Below are 14,068 nucleotides of genomic sequence, written 5' to 3'. Positions count from 1 at the left end.
GTCATAGGTAACTACAGTCAGCTCTTAGTAGCTTTGCAAAATTAAAATTAACTCTTGAGTGCTGTGCTGATGTTACTTAAAAACAAAATATGGGAGAAATTAAGTTAATCTCTTTCTGTGGGGAAATGGTGTTCTATAGTTTTATGGAGAGTGGGGCATTTAATTGTTGTTCAAAAGAGTATTCTTAAGAATTAAAATATTTTTCAATTTTTTATTTTGTTTAGCTTTTTAACAAGATAATTCTAGTTTCATATAAAATATACTGTGCCAGTATCAAACAACTACAGTAAGGGAGAGGAGAAAAATGTTGAAATAGATGTATTTAATATTGGTACTTAATACAATGTTTCACCTCTGTTAAGTTGAAGCCTTTAGGTTACCTTAAGGGTATAAAAGACCAGATAAATGCAGAACCTTTTTTTTAAATAGCCAAGGTGATTTGTGGATTGTTGTAACTTATATGATAAGTTGGGTTTTAGGGTTAGTTTTTTAGTATAGAGAAAATAGCTAATCATTATGCCCCTTATCCAAGGCATGCTTCCTCATCCTCAAGTGCTTCTTTGGGGCAAAGAATTCTAGACATAGAGCTATCCTCAATAAGCTCAGTATTGCACTAAATGAATTTGATTTGAAAACTATTGGCAGGAGTAGCTATAATTATTAATTTTAATGAAGTATAGTAGATGTAGTTGCCTTTTCATCAAATAGTAATGGTGTTATTAGCTAAAAGTCATCATGTACAGGGGCAGAATAAAAGAGGCCTTAGAAGATTATTCTCTTCTAATTATAGTTTCACCTATATGTATTATGCAAAGCCACTATTTAAAACATCAACCAAAATTAACTTCCTCTATGTGTTCTATTACATTGTAGTGAATGTAGTGAATTGCAGCAGCTCTTTCTGCCTTCCTGCTTTGTAAGCCATAATAATCTGTAATTATGGGTTTATAGCAAGTGCTGTGGGATTTGTTTAACAATCTCAAAAGACAACACTGAGTAGAATTTATTAAATGAATGCCTTGTATGCAAAATCTTTGTAGTATTGATATCTGCCTTTTAGTTTTCTTATAAGGTTTGTTCTTTTAGAATTTCTTCTTGAATCTGCAAACAAACCTGGTACATTGGAAAAAGCACTAACTTGAGTCAAAAGACCAGCATCAGATCCTGCCTCTGACTCTAAGAAAGTAATTTATTTTCCCTAGATCTTACATCTCCTCATCTATAAAATGAGAGTTGGACCAAATGACTTCTAGATCTCTTCCAGCTCTAGATTTTTGATCCTTATTTATTTCTAAGTGCCTGATTTGATTATTTTTATTTATTTGTTTATATTTATATATAAATTATATTTATTAATTGTCTGTAATCAGAATTTTCTATTTAATAATTCAATTCATTCTATTAAGTATTCAAGGCACTGTGCTGTAAGTGCCAGGGATATGAAAAAAAGGCAAGACAGTTTCTGCTCTCAAGGAACTTAAAATCTAATAGGGAAGAGAATAAACAAAGAAATATATACAGAGTAAGCTATACACAAGATAAATAGGAAATAATTTTAAAGGGGAAGGCACTAGAATTAGGAGGGTTAGAAAAGGGTTTCTATAAAAGATAGAATTTTAGTTAGGACTTAAAGAAAGCTAAGGAAGTTAGTAGGCAGAATTGAAGAAGGATTCCTAGCACAAGGGACAACCAGAGAAAATGGCTGAAATTGAGAGATGGAATGTTGTTTCTTGTTGTTGTTTTGTGGAACAGCAAAAAGAGCAGTATCTATATTAATAAACTTTCTAGTATATGTTCTATGATTGACAATTTTTGCACCACACATAATTTTAAAAGTTTTAACTGTAAATCCTCTAATTTTTACTACACTAGCTTTTTATATTTAGATTGTTTATTGTTTTGAAATTTACTATAGTATAAGGTATAGAATGCTGACTTAAACCTTATCACCATATCACTTATAATTTTTCCAGAGGTGGTTGTCAAATAAGAATCCGTTCCTCTGGAATTTGTTTGTGAATTTATCAAATAATAGACTTCTACACACATGTTTATAGGTCCTATTTTATGTTTTTGACTGAACTTATTTCCTTTTTTATCTATTTCTAGATTATTTTTGTAATTATTTTTGACATGTCAATATTACCTGTATTTTTGTATTTTAGTTGGGATAAATATTTATAAAGGCTTATTCTCGGTTTAAGTAAAAAAAATCAACTCTTCAAATCCAAGATAGAGGAGGCATAAACCAGAGAACACTTTATGAAAAATGAGTTGAGTTTTTTAGTAAATTGTAAGCTCATTTGTAAGGGGGCTGCTAGGTACCTGGCTTAGTGAATTAAGAGCCAGGTCTAGAGGTGGGAGGTTGAAATCTGGCCTCAGACATTTCCTAATTGTACTACCCTGGGCTAGTCACTTAACTCCCATTACTATAGTTCTGCCTTAGAACCATTATACGATATTAATTATGAGGTGGAAGGTAAGGTTTTTAAAATAAAAGAAGGCATGACAGCCAAAGAAAACTAATAAAATGTGAATTAAGAATGATAATGACCATAACAAATTAATTATCTGCCCTGATTATGCTCTGTTTGGCATTCAAAGCCCATCTTCCTCTTATATATGTATGAGCTCTTCAGTCCTCTTGCTGTTACACAAACAAGATATTCAATCTCTCTGCCCTAGGCATTTATTCTGGCTGTCCTCTATGCCTCTATCCCTTTTTACTATTCCCTGGCTACTAACCTCCCTGGCTTTTTTAAGTCCCAACCAAAATTCCATTTTCTATTAGAAAACTTTCCCCAACCCCTCTATGCCTTCCCTTTGTTAATTATTTTCCTGTTTATCTTGTATATAGCTTGTTTGTATATATTAGTTTGCCCATACCCCGATAGACTATAAGCTTTTTTGAAGACAAGGACTGTTTTTGCCTCTTTCTATAGCACAATTCCTGACAGATATTAGGCATTCAATAAATATTGAATTGAATGATTGTTTAAAACATATGATGTATTATGTTCAGTTCTTATTGCCCCATTTTAGGAAAGATGTTGATAAAAGAGGATAACATACATTGCAGGACAGTCATATTGACAGAAAGCTTACATGTTTATATGTGTAAGGATTGGCTAAAAGAACTATAGCTATTTAGTCAAGAAGAAAAAAAGGTTAGAGAATGTCTGAAGACTTCAAATATTTGAAACATTACTAGATGGATAGGATTAGATTTGTTTTTTCCAAACCGAGAGTACAGAAGTAGGACTACTTAGAAATTACAGAGAGTCAAATGTTGACTTAATTTAAGGAAATTAGCAGAAAATGGAATGGTCTACCTTAGATATTAATGTCTTTCTCCTCCCTAGACCACTTGTCCAATTTTGTGGAAGGAATTTATTTTGACATTTTAGTTGAACAATCTGTTCTACAAATGTCTCTTCCAGTTCTTGAAGTTTGTGATTCTCTTAAATTTAGTGTTTTCAGTAGCCCTCCCCTCCTATCCTTCATACTATTTTTTCATTAAATTTTTTAATATTCTGAAGGCAATATGATGTAGTGGGAAGAGTCCCAGCTCTGAAAATTATAACTTATATGGCCTTAGGTAAGTTATTTACCCCATCTGGGCTATGGAAATTTGTTCTCCCCAGTTAAATAGAGACAAAATAGTCTTCTTTTAGTTCTGTATATAGTATTCGTTTAGTTCTGTATATCTTGATATTTTAATTGTCTTAAATGTGATTTTTCTTCCTAATCTCTTCCTCCAGTGTATTGATAGATATGTATATGATGCTAGTTGTTTTGTGAATTTCTTTTGTATTTCTTCAGTGAAGTTTAATAATTAATATCGTTAATTCAACTATCATAATGTCTACAAATAGAGATAATTTTATCTCTTATTTTTATCTCATCACTTTCTTTTTATTATGTTATTGTGTTACTATTTTTTAACACTATATTCAATAATAATGGTTACAATGTTTGTTTTACCCCCAAGTATAAGAAAGCTTCCATTGTTCCTCTTTAACAAATAATGCTAATCATATGCTTTTAATAGTATTAAGAAAAGGTTATTATTAGTTTGTTGATTTAGAACCAGAAGGTCAGAAGACACCTAGTCCAATAAACTAATGCTCAAAGAGTCTGATCTCATATTCACTCATAATCACACTGGCAGAGCATAGATTTAAACTCAGGACCTTCCTAATCCCAGAGCTCTTTCCATCAAACTACACAGCCTTCAGTCACTGGCAAGCATTAACATAGGTGAGAAGTCCTTTTATTCCTCTGCTTTTGTTGCATTTTAATGTAGTTGAGTATTAAATTTTTTTGTATCTATTCATCTTAATCATGTTTTATTATTTTTGTTATTAATAGGATTTATTGTGCTTTTAGTTTTCCTAATTTTCAGCTGGCAGTGAATAGGAATGAACTCCAACACCATAAAGAAGTCAGTCCATTTCGCAAAGGTAGGGGCTAACATACAGAGCTGGTCTTTTTGAAGTCTCTTCTTGCACTCAAGACCCACTACCTGAGAGGGTGATAGCCTAAATGAAGCAGCAGATCTGACTATCTCCTATATAAATTCAGCGGTTCCCTGAGGAGAGGGGAATGTAAATTTAGTCAATGTATCTTTGATACTGATAGCTCTGGTGTTCTAAGTAATCATGGACTTTCTATACCCTCAGAAGGCACCAATGGCAGTGAAGGTAAAATAGACAATGCAGTTATTTGGTAGAGAGATAATGAAGTTCATTTGCAGATCCTGGTCCATGCGAGTTCCATAGGGGATAGGTACTATATTGGTAAAGGAGCAGAGACTGAGAAAGTTAGCAACTACCCAGTAAAGTTGACTAATGTTTCATCAGAGGATAAAGATAACACATGATTCTGTGCCCACTGGGTCATATTGTCCGTCTCTGCCCTGGGGATACTTAATTATTTTTCAGGTAAGGGACAGTTCTAAGATCTTAATTAGTAAGGAATAATATATTATTCCAAATCTTTGTATCTAGGTCTCTGTTGTAGGATTCTTAGTGAAGAAATTGGTTGAGAGGACTGAGAATATGAGCTTCTCCATCTACTTAAAATTAACAAAAAGAATTTGGAGATTTTTATTTATGATGTTAGGTTTTATGTTGCCATTTTCCTCGGTTTTATGTTGCATCTATATATTGAGGTAGAGAAATGAAGGAAACCTACACACAAGACTTAAAGAGATATTAAAGGGTATTATTTATAGTTACATAAACATGAGAGTTAAATTCTGTGGGCTCAATGTTAGTATAGTAATGGAGTGAGGGTGTGGCAGTTACACACATTGAAGTGACAGTCTTGTAGCTCCAAAGATGGTGTTCTACTTGCTAAAGAGACAAGGAGTCTATTTCTCTTGATGCTAAGGAGGAACTCTGGGAGGCATTACATCACTAAAGTGGCACATATCTTCTAATAGTCCTTTGTACATGGAAATGGAATCTAGCATTGGGAGCATAGCCCAGGAGTGGATCACAGATTTAATAAGGGGTAGTAATATATCATGAAGTAAAAAGATATACTGGGTTCAGACTGTGAAGGTCTTTCAAAGCTAAAAGAAGGAGTTTTTGTTTTATCCAAGAGGTATTAAAAAGCCACTAGTGTTTCTTCATTAAAGAAATGATATAGATATGTACTTAATGAAAATCACTTTAAAAGGGTGTGGAAGATGGAATGGGAGTAGCTAGGTAGTTCAGTGGATAAAAAGCCAGTACTATAGATAGGAAGTCCTGGGTTCAAATCTGGATGGAGACACTTCTTAGCTGTGTGACCCTGGGCAAAATCTCTTAACTACAATTGCCTAACTAAGCCTTACTGCTCTTTTGCTTTGTAACCAATACATAGTATTGATTCTAAGATGGAAGGTAAGGCTTATCCATTGCAGTAATCAAGGAGAAAAAGTGATAAGGGCTGAACCGAGGTGGTAGTTTATTTTTATGAGTACTGAGAAATGACTTTTTATGAGAAATATTGTAGAGATAGAAATAATGAAATTTGGAAATCAATTTAATATGTAGGGTGAGGGAGAGTAAGAAGTTGAAACTAGTGCCTAAGTTATGAACCTGAAATATTAGAAGAATAATAGCAAATTTGAAGGGAGAGAGACAGGGGAGAGAAAGTTAATGAGTCCTGTTTTGGATATGTTGAGTAACAGAGAGAGGATATAAGGAGAGAATAGAGTGGGACCTAAGAAATAGCCTTTAGGTGCACTTAAAAACCAATGAACTTATCATATATCAAACAGTTGTTTCCTAAGGCTTCTTCCTGCTTATGTAGTCAACTTTACTAATCTAGTTTTCTAAGTATTTTTAAACTACCAGATAGCTTTGACCAGTCAGAAAATTTATTGAAGTTCTATGTTAAATGCAAAGGATACAAATTAAAAATGAAAAACAATGCTGCCCTTAAGGAATTTACATTTTAATGAAGAAAACATTTATAAACCAATATGTACAGGATAGGTACTGAGTAATTGAAAGGGAATCTTAGAAGGAAATCTCTAGAAACTGAGTAGACTGGAAAAGGCCTCTGGAGAAGAAACTGAGTCTTAAAGGAAGCCAGGAATTCTAAGACTCAGAAGTTGGGAGGAAGACTCTTCCAGGCATGGGGAAGAGTCAGTGCAATGACACAAAGAAAGATTTGCCATGACCTTCGTAAGAAACAGTAAGGAGGCCAATATAATTGGATTGTAGAATACATGGAAAGGAAGAATAGAATGTATGGATTTGAGTGGAGAGAGACTTGAAGGAGAGAAATCAATTAGAAGGCAATTGTAATAATTCAGGCAAGAGGCAATGATAGCCATAACTAGGGTTGTGTCTGGAGAGAAAGGGAATTTATGTGAGAGATGCTGAAAAGAAAGAAATTAGAAGATATAACAAGTGAATGAAAATGTAAGGCGATTAACAGGGAAGAGTTGATGGTGGGCTTAGGAGATTGCAAGAATAGTATTGCCCTTGACAGCCATAAGAAAATTTAGGAGAGGGGAGGATTTGGGTGAAAAAATAATGTTTAGTTTGAGGTATATATGGGACATCTAATTTGAAATTTCCCATATATAGCAAGTAATCGATAAAGAACTTAGAGCTTAGGAGAGTGATAAGGGCTAAATAAGAAGATCTAAGAATTCTCTACCTAGAGATGATACTTAAACCCATGGGAATTGACCAGAATACCAAGTAAGAAAATATATAGAGAAAAGGGAAGACCCAGGAGAATACCTGCTTTTAGTTAGGATGAAGATTTCAGGAAAAGGACCTGAGAAAGAATGGTCAGACAGGTGAGCAGAGAATCAAGAGAGAGGAGATTCATGAAAACCAGAGAGAAGGTCATCCAGAAGAAAATGAAAAACAAATGTCAAGTGTTGAAAAAAAAGTAAAATATAGAAAAATATCAAGAAAGAGGTCTTTAAGTTTAGTAATTAAGAGATCTCTAGTAACTTTAGAAAGAAGAACAATTACTGTCGATTGATGATGTCAAAATTCAAAATGAAGAGCATTTAAGAAGAAATTAAGAAAAGAAAGCTTCTAGTTCACATGATCAAAATAGAGGACCAGCATTTCTTTTAGTCTCCATAAATTAAAAAATTCCCCACAATAGGAATTATGTACCAGTGGTAAAGCAATTACTGCTGAATTCACTGGACAAGAAAGCAAGAAGCCCTAGGAATTAACAGTGGAGAATACCAAAACTGAAGGCTCTAAATCAGCCCTCCTTCTCATGCTTTTGCCAGAAATGGCTTGTATATTGGGCAAGATCAGGGATTTCCCTCCTGTTCAAATCTCTTAAGAGCATACACCATTTTTACCTTTCCCTTCATTGTCCTTTTGTAAGCATCAAGTTTTGACTCAGACCAAGTACATGAGATAGAGGAAGATGCATAGAGGTTGGGAGTAGGATACTGTGTGAATGGAGTTTCCCTGCAGGAGAAATTTAGTCCAGACTCCCTACCCACAGCCTATGAAAAGCAACGAACATTGGTTCTCCACAGTCAGAGGATTAAAGATCTGAAGGAACTAAGGCACGTGGCTATACTGGCAGCCTGGGCAGGCCCAGAGGTAAATCTATCATAAAAGAAGGGAGAATTCTGAATGTAAACATCTGAAAAACAAGAAAAAAACAGAGCATCAAAGATCTCACAGGTAAGAAAATTCTATTAAAAACCTGTGGGGAAAAAAAAGGAAAAATGACCAACAAAAAATCCAAGATACTAAAAACTTCCTAAATAAATATTGCAAACAAAAGGTGTTAAACCTGATAAAAACATAGCACCCTTTGGATTCACAAGAGCAGGGAACCACAGTGGGATGTTCAAGAGAAAAATCAGAATCTTGAGATAATTTAGAAGGGTATAAATGGTAACACTTATGCCCTGCACAGCATAAATAATTTGTAGAATAGAAAAACTTTAATAGATGGTGGTGAATCTCTCCAAAGAAATGGAAGAGATTGAATGTGAATAAAAATATACTAAAGCAAAGGGCAGTTGGAAGAAGAGAAGCAATAAGAATAACATTAGAGAAATACATAATCAGAGAAAACACATTAATCTCAAAGAATAGTGCCTTTGAGACAACTTGAGGATCATAGGCCTTCCAGAAGAACATGACCAGTGAAAAATTTGAATGTGAAAATACAGGAAATAACATAAGAAACTACCTAGAACTTCTGAATATTGGAAACAAAGCACCAATTGAAAGAATTCATGTCACTTCCAAAAAATCAAAACCAAAAATTATTTCAAACTTTAAGCTATATAGTGGTTAAGTTCCATAATTCCATTGATAAATAATAAACAGCACATGAGCAAGAGAAAAATCATAAAATATTAAGAAAAAATTTTAATAACAAGACTATCATACTCTTGCCCAAAACTACTGAAGGCATTGGGATAATGTCTTCTGAAAAGCAGATGATTAGTAAGAGAGACAATTTGAAATAATTCTTTAAAAAGGGGAAAAAATAGATGTGGGGGTATTTATTCATCTTACAAATACATTCAAATAAAAACCAAAGGAAGGTAAATATATCTTCCAAAAGATTATAATGGAAAAAACAACCCTAGCAAGATATGTTGGGTTAAAACACATATGCAAAAAGTACAGTAAGAGATTTGTTTTGGTAAATACACAAAGGGAAAAAGATGAAAGAATTTCAAGAATTAGGAGTGGTTACCATGGAAGAGCAGGCAAACCAGAAGCACCATGTACTAAACACTGGAGATTTCCCTGCAAGTGAATCTCTATTTTTGTGGGGCTAATTGCTGGTTGGGAAGTTGCATAGAAAGGAAATTGCTAAGGTGAAGAATAGAGGAAAATGTGCAATGTACTCTAATAAAGTCAATGGATAAATAGCCAAAGGAAGATAACTCCTATAGTCTTTTATCAAGGAAGGCTACAAGAAAATGGATTGCAGAGGGAGGCATTAAAACCAGAGAAAGAAAGGGAAAAGCTTTAACTGACTGAGAGAAAGGGGACAAAAGAAAAAACTCTAATGTCAGAGATCAATTTCACAATTGGGAGATAAGGATTTTACAGTGGGGGATGACTTCATTAGAGAGTAATTCTCATTGAAAATCATCTTAACTCAGGAAAAAGGAATCAAAATTCCTAAGGACAGATAGCATCGAGTTTTGGTTGATTTGTTTCAGTCAGACTTTCAATTCATGTCACTTCATAACTCCTCTTGGGAGTTTCCTTGGCAAAAATATCATAAAGAGGATATAAATAGACCCATTGAGAAGATCATATGACAAAAGGGAGAGAAAATGACTATGGGCAAAACAGAGGATCATTTGAACTGCTCAATTTGGGATATGGAGAAATTTCTACCAAAGGACAATAGTGAAAACTTCATCACACCTATCCTTTGAATTGATTGTTCTTAAGAGTGAGACATGATAGAAAAATAAAGAAGTAAAGGGCAAAGGTCTCCAAATGTAACCAGAAAAATGTTTTTGGAAAAGAATCTAAAGTTAGAAGTTTTGATTCCATGAGAAAACACTTAAGCAAAAGAAGAAATAAATAGGTAGACAAATCAAGAGACAAAGAATAAAAGTTTAGAATATACTAAATGTGAAGAGAATAATTTAAGAGCAAGATAAAAAAATATTTTTTTAGAAAAGGGAGTAAAAAAAAGAGGAAAATTAATATTTGAAGGAAGAAGTAGCTTTTAAATTACCTATTTAAAGAAGGCTGGGTAGCTCAGTGGATTGAGAGCCAGACCTATAGGCAGGAGGTCCTAGGTTCAAATCTGACCTCAGACACTTCCCAGCTGTGTGACCCTGGGCAAGTCACTTGACCCCCATTGTACCCTTACCACTCTTCTGCCTTGGAGTTTTAAAAAAGAAGAAGAGGAGGAGGAGGAGAAAAAGGGAAGAATTAGATAAAAGATAGAAAAAATATATCAGTAAGTTAAGTAAAATTCTAAAACTAAGAAAAAGTTTGGTAAATGGAAAGAGGAGAGTTGATACTGAGAAACATAGAGACTATGCAAATGAAGTTACATTAAAGTGGAATAAACAAAACTAATCATATGGACAAAGCACTGGCTTGAAAGAGGAAGGGAAACAAACAAAAAATCAGTATCACAGACAGAAGTAGAAGAGAATATAAATCACTCATAATTTTAAATGCAAATGAATTAAACAGTACAATAAAGAGAAAAATAGTGACAAACTAACAAAACAATGCCACAATCTATTTCATACAAGGAAAAAATCTAAATATATCTAAAAAGCAAAAAAAAATTTTTTGAATAAAAACACTGGAACAGAATTTGTAATGTTTCATATGAATCCAAAAAAGTCAGGAATTATAAACAGGGAGGTTACATTATACTGAGAGACCATAAATAACAATTCAGTATAAATACTAAACTTAAATGTTCCAAATGGAATAAAAAAATCATGAAAGAAAAATTAACTGAATTGGGAGACTTGGGTTATATCACAATAATAGTAGGAGATTTAAATATTCCTTTTTCATAGTTAGACAAAACTGAAAGCATTAATAGAAGTTTGAATAAATTATTAGCCCTGAAGCTTTAATTGGAGCACTAAATAATGTGCAAATTTTTCAACACCACATGTAACTTCTTCAAAAATTGATCATATATTAGGTCACAGAGAAAATGCAAATAATTATAAAAGGCAAAAATACTAGTCACATCTTTTACAAAATGCAATGCAATAAAAATAGTAATCAGTTCAGGGAGCTCAAACAATAGACCTGTGTCCTACATGGAGACCTAATAATAAAAGCCTAAATAATATAATGAGTCAAAGAATAAATGATAGATATAATGATATGTGAAAGCTAATAAGATAAAATTTCTGAAATGCAGCCAAAGTATTCTCAGGAAATTTTACATCCCTAAAAAATCCATTAACAAAAGAGCAAAAGAGAAGATTCATGTAATGAACAAGCATTTTAAAAATCAGATACCCCATTTTGGTATTTTGTAAGATTACTTAGAAAAAATTAACAATATGAAAATAAGTTTTGCATGATAATAACGTGCACAACCCAGATCAAATCAACTGCCAGCCCCAGGATGGGGAGGGGAAATGAGGAAGGGAGATAAATTTGGGTCATATAACTTAGAAAAACTTACGTGGAAATGTTAACATATTAATTACATGTAATTAGTATAAAACAATTCCTTTAATTAGATACCCCAAAAATAAATGGCAAAAGTAAGTCTTGAAAATAATGGAGAAAAAGATAAAAGAAGCTATTAAAAGAAGGAAGGGAGAACTGAATTTGTAGTATCCTATCAAACTTTTAACTACACAAATTATTCTCAGAAAATTTAGAAAGAAAGCACTCTTTCAAACTTCTTTGATGATACAAATACAGCATAAGTATTCAAACTTGCTAAAGATTAAGGACCAAAGGAGAATTATGGATTACCGTCATTTATTGTTTCAGTTCAGAAATTATAAATACATTAGTGAAATATAGACTGCCCCTTCCCTCATCCATTTAATTTAGTTTTAGAAATTCTAACTGTAATAACAAGGCAGGAGAAAAGAATTAAAAGTATGAAGAAAGTTAAAGGAAATAACAGAAAAGAAAAAGAAAAGAAAGACATGTAAATAAGGACAAATCCTTATTTGTTGATAACATGATAGTTTTTAGATATTTTAGAGGATCCATAAATTAATTGAAATAACTAATAGCTTCAGCAACATTGGAAGCTACAAAATAAATTCATAAAAATTAGCATTTCTTAATATAACAACCAACTCCAGGAAGCTTTAAAAGAAAGATGACAACAAATCCTCAATGCTAAAATAAATTCTTCCATTGGCCGGGTCCAAAAATGTTTGTCTTTTTTTTGTAAGTTCATCATCATTGCTCTGTCTCGAAGTGATTAGCACATTTCATCTTTTTTTCTTATGGATTCATAGTTTATCATTATGTTGATAAGAGTCCTAAAGTTTTTTAGTCATATAATGTTATCGTTGAACAAATTGTTCTCTTAGTACTGCTCACTTTGATCTTTATCAATTTCCTTTAAAATTATCCATTTTATTTTTTTCTTATGTCACAGTAATACTCTATTATATTTATATTCCATAATTTGTTTAATCATTCCCCTCTATGAATACATCTCCTTAATTCCAATTTTTAGCTACCATGATGAAAACAACTGGTATATATATATATATACATATATATATATGTATGTATGTATTTAGATAGATAGATAGATAGATAGATAGATAGATAGATAGATAGATAGATAGATCTTTTTTTCCTTTGATTTCTCTTAATTATAGGCTTCTCAGGTTTAGAAGATACTAATTTGGTAACTTTCTGCACGTGATTCCAAATTGCTTTGCAGAATGGCTGGACCAGTTCAAGCTTCATCAAAAATGATGGAATGTGCCATTTTGCTATAGCCCTACCAACATTTTTCATTTTCTTGTTTTGTCATGTTTGCCAGAATGATAGGTGCAAAGTGGAACCTCAAAGTTGTTTGAATTATTTCTCAAATTTGTGTTTTAGAGCATTTTTTCATATGACTGTTAATAGATTGAATTTCTTCCACTGAAAATACTTATTCATATCCTGTGACTATGACTGATATCTGTTGAAATCAGTTCTTAGTTTTAAAATTTTGAATCAATTTATTATTTGTCTTAGAAATAAGATTTTTATTAGAGAAACTTATTGCGAAGATACTTTCATAATCTCCTGTTTTCTAACTTTTACTATAATTCAGTCTGTATTAAACTTTTAAATTTGGAAAATCAAATTTGTCCCTTTTATCCTGTACAGTCATCTTTAAATCCTTTCTTAGTCATATATTCTCTCATCCATAGATATGAAAGGTAATTTCTTCCTTGTTTCTCCAATTAATATGACCTTTTTTTCACTTAGTCATAGATCTATTTGTGGCTTATCTTTGCATATTATAATATTAGTTGTTGGTTTAAACCTGACTCCTTTCAGACTACTCTTTGGTTTTAAGCAATTTTTATGTAGTAACGAATCCTTCCCCTAGAACCTGGGGCCTTTAGATTTATCAAAAATATATAGTACTGTTTTTCTTTGAGTCTATGTATTTCATACTTAACATATGCTTATTATAGTATTAAGTATATTCTATACTATAATGTTATATTTAATAATATAATATATAATATATTCCACTGATTGATATCTCCCTTTTTTAATCCAGTATAAATCATTTGAAAGATTACTGCTTTATAATAGTTTAATACCTATACTATATATTAGTACCAATACTGATGTATCCTCTTCCTTCCCACTTTCATTATTTCCCTTGTTTTGTCATATGAATTTTTTTATTATTTTTTCCTGTCTTATAAATTTTTCTTGGAGTTTCATTGGAACAGTGTTTACTAGGTAAATTAATTTAGGTTGTTTCATCTTTTTTTAAGCTCTTCACCCATTTGACTATATACAATTAATAGCCTTCAATTACTTAAGTCTATATTTCTAAAAAAGAATATTTTATAATTCAATTCTTATAATTTCTTTGTGAATCTTGGAAGATATACTTCTAAAGC

The 14,068-nt window shown here is 32.2% G+C and overlaps 1 protein-coding gene across 5 annotated transcripts in view; it reads left to right on the top strand.

The window, feature by feature from the left end:
* RALGAPA1 (Ral GTPase activating protein catalytic subunit alpha 1) overlaps positions 1–14,068 on the top strand; it is a 314,150-nt gene that overhangs the window by 206,146 nt on the left and 93,936 nt on the right. The gene's annotated exons all lie outside the window — the stretch shown is intronic.

This window comes from Gracilinanus agilis, chromosome 2, assembly GCF_016433145.1.
Source record: "Gracilinanus agilis isolate LMUSP501 chromosome 2, AgileGrace, whole genome shotgun sequence".
Classification (NCBI taxonomy): Eukaryota; Metazoa; Chordata; class Mammalia; order Didelphimorphia; family Didelphidae; genus Gracilinanus; species Gracilinanus agilis.
This window is presented reverse-complemented; position numbering and strand designations above follow the sequence as displayed.